The sequence below is a fragment of the Sinocyclocheilus rhinocerous genome, unplaced genomic scaffold, assembly GCF_001515625.1.
Source record: "Sinocyclocheilus rhinocerous isolate Xijiao unplaced genomic scaffold, SAMN03320098_v1.1 scaffold768, whole genome shotgun sequence".
Classification (NCBI taxonomy): Eukaryota; Metazoa; Chordata; class Actinopteri; order Cypriniformes; family Cyprinidae; genus Sinocyclocheilus; species Sinocyclocheilus rhinocerous.
Window position 1 is genome coordinate 261,002 of NW_015634483.1, and position 7,047 is coordinate 268,048.

The following is a 7,047-nucleotide window of genomic DNA, read 5'->3' on the forward strand; positions in this document are numbered from 1 at the left end:
TGGCTAGTAGAAGTTATGAATGGCCGGTAACTTAAAAATGTAGTAGCCAAATTGGCTGGTGAGTGAAAAAGTTCATTTAAATCCCTGGTTGTCTACATTGTTTGTGCTTTGATTTGAACGAAAACGTCTCAGGTTACGTATGTAACCCTAGTTCCTCAAGGGAACGAGACGCTGCATCGGAAACGCTAGGGGAACGCCTTCTGTGACCACGCTCTGAATAACATGTGAAATCAGTCCAAGAGAGAGTAAAATGGCATGCATTGGCTAACTTTGTCCATCTCATCATTGCACGAACATGAATTAACAAGCTGTTACGCTGCCGCTGGGACTGATGAAGTGGAGAAATTAACCGCAGTTATCAAATGACTAAATTATGATATTTGCTCAGGTGGGTGCTGGGGTCTTATCTATCGGATTACAACTTATATCCATTTTATTAATTAAACATTACACCGAGTTAAGCCAGTCGGCGTGGTAGCACAGGCTCACATAGTCATAGCCCACTATTGTTAAGCCAGTCGGTGTGGTAGCAAAGGCTCACATAGTCATAGGCCACTAGTGTTAAGCCGGTCGGTGTGGTAGCCAAGACTCACATAGTCATAGTCCACTAGCGTTAAGCCAGTCGGTGTGGTAGCCCAGGCACACATAGATAGTAAAACATACAGGCTCTTCGGAGCAGCAGCAGTACATATGTCTTGGTGTTAGATCTGCTTGTTGCGGGGGGGGTTGTTCTTGTTTTTTGCTTGTATTGTCCCTTCTATGTCTCCTGCTTTGTGGGGGGTTATTTCTTACATGCTCACAGCAGCATGTTGTGGATGTATTGGCAGTAGCAAGTCTCGGTACTTGCTCTGGCGCAGCAGCAGCAGCGTAGCTGATCTATTCCGCCAAGACCAAATACATTAACATTGTCATGTACATTACCATGCCAATCCCTCCGAGAGTTGTCATGACAGAAATACAGAGTTCTGGCATGAAACTCTAGATGGCGCAGTCCGATAGGTCTAACTCAATCCTTCAGAAATCCTCCACCTTCCCCAGCTCCACCTGTATAGATCTGGTACGAGGTGATTCATGTATGCTATATGGGGTTATTTCATGCGTGTTATATTTGCAGCAGCAATATTTCTTACATGCTCACAGCAGCATGTTGTGGATGTATTGGCAGTAGCAAGTCTCGGTACTTGCTCTGCCGCAGCAGCAGCAGCGTAGCAGATCTATTTCGCCAATACCAAATACATTAACATTGCCATGTACATTAAAATGCCAATCCATCCGAGAGTTGTCATGACAGAACTAATTTTGTGTTTCACAAGTTTTACACATTATTCACCTTGGGCCTTAAATTGTGGTTAAAAATCAAATTTTATGGCGAGCGTAAATGAATTAGTGATTGCATTAAATTAATGCAATAACTAAGCCTATTTCTCTGCCCTACTTTGCATACTTTATGCCATAACCTTCGGCTACAAGAAAAGAGTGTAGAGTACTGGATATTACTATGGATTAAACTACGAAACATCATTTGTTATACATGTATTGACAAAAAAAATTAACAAATGTTTATCTACATAGTGCAGCCATGTAGAGAATTTCACACTGCCCTACAGTACTCAAGCGCACATTGAAAAAGCACTGTACTAGGACACATCTGCTCTAGTTTACCCTGTTCATTATAATTGTAATGAGCATTGGGAATTTTGTGGCCCCATAATTAGACTGTTTGTCAAGAGCACTTAAAGTGTCTCTTTCAGTGTAAGATTGTCACAGCCAGCTGCACGTTGGAGGTTAGAGTTCAAACTTGACTGTTCAGACTTCAAAAATCTGGCCTAAATCTTTTAGCTGCTACAGGAATGCAGTTTTGCCGCCCTGCTGTACGGTTAAACACTGTTCCATTTTAAGCCTCTGCCACTGTTTTACCACATGATATGTGCATATATAGCATGCTATGGTTAAAATAGCAGCAGTGGACCAAATTATCCACTGTATAGTTAACAACTTTATATTTCATGAAGCATTTTTATAATGCCATTATAATAGTTTACTTGTCCCACAGCTGGGCTTTGCTTATAAGATTAAATACCATCAAGTTGCACAGCAAAAATTTTTGTACCACTTAAAACACTTACTAATAAATATTTTTAGGAGAGCAAGCTCACCATGAAACAACTGCACTTCATTAAGATATAAAATACACTCCAAATGTTTTCCAAGCTTTTAATACTCCCACTAGTGGTTGAATTAAATATATGGTGAAAAAAGGCAAAGACATAATTACAGACTTCTATGTGGAAATTTGGCTTTGTGGAGCCCAGAAAAACTTCTCAACACCATTTTAAATCTAAATTATATTACTTGTGAGTACATCGTGCTGGTGCCATGTAAAGTTATTTGTTTGACGCTGTTACCAACTTCCGTTTGGGAATGTAGTTTAGAATTTGGTCTTGGGGAGGGAAAAAAAGTATGATTGTAAGAACAGTGCTGGTCCCCACAGCCCCAAACCACCACGTGAGGCAAAGTGCCATTAAGTGTTTCTCAAACTCACTCAGACACAGTTGCCTGTTGACTCAGAAGGAAAGGGCATCTGACGCCATCTCTGTTTCCTGCCTTTGAATGTTTCTGTGATTAAAATACACATTTGGTGCAAAATGTGGAAAGCCTTGGCTGTACCGCAAATTGTTTCCACACTGGAACATTTACATTTATATACACATCATATTGAACTGCAAATAACTCGATACATTTATTTTTGATTGTCTGTTTGTACCCAAGCTAAACAACAAATAATTGGTCTTTTTACTCTAGAGGCTTTATAAAATTGAAAATCTTTTTGAAATGCTTCATTTAATCTAATCAGAGAGTGAGTTCACAATCTTAAATATGCTGGTTTCCCATCCTCCACAAGTCCTAACCCAAGAGGTTTCAGTCTGCGCAACTGAACCATTACACTCCTTCAAACTATTAAAACAGAAATAAATCCTTTAAAATAAATCCTTTGTACATAAACCTATGTACACATGTGCATAAAGACAAATGACCTGTGCATGGTCAGACTCACCAGTAAAAAATGAAAGGCAAGTGCATAGAGGGAGAGAATGTGTACAGTAGAATGTCAAATAAGAATTCAATAAACAAAGAATCATCAGTTTGCTGCATATCGTCTGCAGCACCCTGGAGCACTGCTGAGCTTGAGCAGAGCGCCCCCTGCCTGCCAAATGAGAATACTATCAAAAGCATCTAAGGCATAAGCCTAAAGCTACAACTGCTATTCATCAAAGAAAATGATTTTTGCAGGTTTTTTTTATGTTCCTTAAATTAAATGTGAAAATAAGCACAGTGCACCTGTTGAATGACCATTTAACCATTTAAATTGAAAAACAAATTATATAGATCAGTGTGTATCATCTGATTTAGCTTCAGCAACCATAAAGTGCAAGCCTTGACAAAACCTGTTGTACAAAACCTGATCCAATCACAGGCTCTGTTATACCTCTGCAATTGAGAGTATGAGTTAATTTGTCACAATTAACTATGATTGCAGTGACACAAGACTAAAATGTGTGCCTTATCAGTATTTAACCAGACCATTGACCAATGGACAATAACTACAGTGCTGTGCAGAGTGGAGGCAGTTCATTGTTTTGCCTGTCCTGATGGCACAGCTGTTTGTGTGAGCTTCTACCCTCAGCAGCTGTGCTCTGGTAATCTGCTGGCCTGTGCACTATACAGCCAACTATTCATCTGTTCTGCCCACTACAATACACTGCTTAACTTTGTGGTTGTCTTTGCAGTTTTTTTTAACCTTGTAAATCATATATTCATAATGTATATTTTTTTTGTTAAGCTTTGTTTACTTGCACACAACTCATAAGGATGAGTGTAGCTTATATATTTTTGGAGATAAGGATAGTTAGCTATACCGTTGACAGATTCTGTAAATTAACTATAGAGTATTATTGGCTACCCAATATCTAACTTTCTCAAAGCATCCCAAAATAGACTTCTAAGGGTAACTACCATCATATTTCAATGCAAGATACAGTGTGTTGTAAGTGTTGTAGTCACATAGTGAAATATTGTGTTTATGGGAAATACAAAGGAAATAGAAATAGAACATTTAAAAAGGGCCAAAAACAGAACCTTGGGTAACCTCATATAAGTGATTGGGGCCTAGAAGTTTCCAGTGTTAACGGGTAATATTCCAGTTTTAATACTAGTTTTAAGACTTTATTTCTTTATAAAGTCCATAAAAATGACATGAGTAAAGTTATAAAAAGCAGCACTGCAACTTAGCAAAACTACAAGGGTAGAACTACTAATCAAATTAGTAACACTTTACAATAAGGTCTTATTTGTTAACTTGAACAATGAATAGTTGTATTTTTATCAACTAACGTTACCAAAGATTAATAAATGCTGTAACACATGCATTGCTCATTGTAATTGTTAGTGTTACCCAAATTACAATAAATTCTATATAAAATTATAATAATAATATATCCATGGACACTTTTTATGGAGTGCTAGCCCCATGCAGTGGCAAACTGTAATCAGTTAATTTAAAAAACAAAAGAGTTAAATCATCTTTCTCTATAGGCCGCATATCATTGCAATAATTTTACGATCATATTACGATCATGGTCTGCGCTCTCCAAACATTTTCAAATCATATTACCAACCAATGTTGGAGCTGCTTTTGAAATACTCCATTCTCACTCCATTGGTTTGGCTTGTAAAAGAAACTACTTATGAATCTGTCTGAGTTCTCCAAATATTGACTCAGATCAACCACAGGAAAACCACCAGTCAAAAAGTCACCAAGGAAAAAAATAACCTCTTTCTAAATGCTCATGTATTTTGCACAAAATGCTGAAAAGAAGATTAATTCTATAATGGAGGGTTCGCAGAAAACATAGATTTTGAGTTTTACTTTTTAAAATCTTTTTATTTGCATTTATTTACATACATACTCCCTTTGTGATTTGTTTTGAAATATGAATCATAATGTTGTGTTCATCAGAATACTCGAGCCCTTTGAGGCCTATTTTAATACGAATTCATAAAACCCCCATTCCCCACCACCCTTACTCTTTTGTTCTTTAAGGGATTGTTTTGAAATATTTTGATGACAATCTGCTTAGATTATTAGATTAGTGATACATGATTGCTCTCAATTTCCCTTATTTCTTAAGGACGTGTAATGTTAATGCAACAGCAGTTAATCATCAACATTATTGATGATATTCAGCCGAGAGTCAGTCTCGGCAATGAAAATGGATTAGCCCTCTGGCAAAATCACTAAATTCATATTTTAAAACATCTTTCAAAAAAAAAAATCAGGAAGGCAAAATGAAGCAGTGTGTTTAATTTTAACATGGTCTTGAATCGAACCAATGCTGCATGATTGATGCTGGTAAAATATTTATCCCATAAAAGAAACAATTCTGCACCGTTGGATATGTACTCTTGTGAGCCAGCGGTTTCAACCTTGGGTCAAAGTCAAAACATTAACTGCTCTGCCCAGCTGCTGAAATGTGGCTCTGTTGGAGGATGTATGCGTGTAGAAAGTCTGATTTCATACTGCTACTTTCTGAAAAGCAGAATCTTTATAAGTCACTGATCATGCCAGATCTACCAATACACTTCTTTCTTTGACAGAAGACACAACATAAATCCACACTGCTATAAACATCTAAGCTGAGCCAATATTCAGGGGTGTGTTTCACACACAACAACGCAACTCACTGATTAACTACCACAGTATGATGCATAGTTGGAGAAACTAACCAATTAGTCACGACTGTTTGCCAAAACCTTAGTAGCATGGTCGCACCTCTGTCGTTTGAACCACGTTGGTTAACATTGGTTGGTCGTTAATGATGTCACTTGCAGGTGCTGGAGTAATAAGTTCATAATTGATTCAAGATGCTACTGTAAAGAAAATGACTACTACACTGTTTTTTGTTACATTTTATTTTGCTCGTCGGGTTCAGGTTCCCTCGTATGCCATACTCCAGGGCATTTATGCACATGCACACTCTTCAAAAATGGTGCTGATTGTTGACACGCTAAAATATATAGATTGAAACGGATACACATTCAAATGGAATTAATGATATACAATGTACTGCATGTTAGCTTGCTTAAAGTGCCCCTATTATGGGTTATGAAAGGTTCATAATTTGGTTTTGGGAGTCCCCAACAACAGGTTGACATGCATGCAAGGTCAAAAAACACTTTCATTGTCTTATAATATGCATTTATTTTTACCTTACTTGCTCAACGACTCATTTTTCCAAACTCCTCCTTTGCGTGACGCTAATCTGCGGTGATTGGTCCTATTGGTCTCATTTTCATTTCATCATGCCTGTAATGCCTGATAAAGCAGCGTTTGTGAGCGCAGTGCTGCTTTCAGTGTTGCCAGATTGGATGGACGATTTCCAGCCCAAAAGCTCACAAAAAACGCCCAAAACTTTAACTGTCGAAATAATGTGATGGAATATGTAAATCAATGTTGATAAGGGCCATTTTTAACTCCTTAAAACAAAATAATATAAATATAACTTAGATAAATTTCCCAGGTAAACGGATCAAATCGGGGCAAATAGCCTACATTAAAGAGAATTAGGCTACCGAACATGAATAAAATATGCAAGCAAACACTGTCAAAACGGCAATCAAGAAATTAACCGATACCCTCAAAACAACATGCATCATTTTCAATGTCAGCAGTCAAAATAATCCAATTTAAATGCAAAAAGAAAAAGCTAAATTTTCACACTCGTTCATGCACACACCATGACAGTCAAAACTATGTAATTCATTGATACATACTGAATTATAATCCGACAATTAAATAACAACAATAATGCGCTTACCTTCGTGTCGCTCTATAATTTTACACAGAACTAGAGGAAGCCTCTTGTTAAGTTCATATTGTAGAACATAATACAGAACTTTGCACAGTCAAAACTAATAATGTCTAGCAGTTTTCAAGGATTTATCAATCTGGACCGTTTAAAAGATAAAAGACAGGATCGTATAAACCAA

The 7,047-nt window shown here is 37.3% G+C and overlaps 1 long non-coding RNA gene across 1 annotated transcript in view; it reads right to left on the minus strand.

Moving 5' to 3' along the window:
- The window catches only part of LOC107745647 (uncharacterized), a 16,055-nt gene that overhangs the window by 3,198 nt on the left and 5,810 nt on the right, over positions 1-7,047 (minus strand). The gene's annotated exons all lie outside the window — the stretch shown is intronic.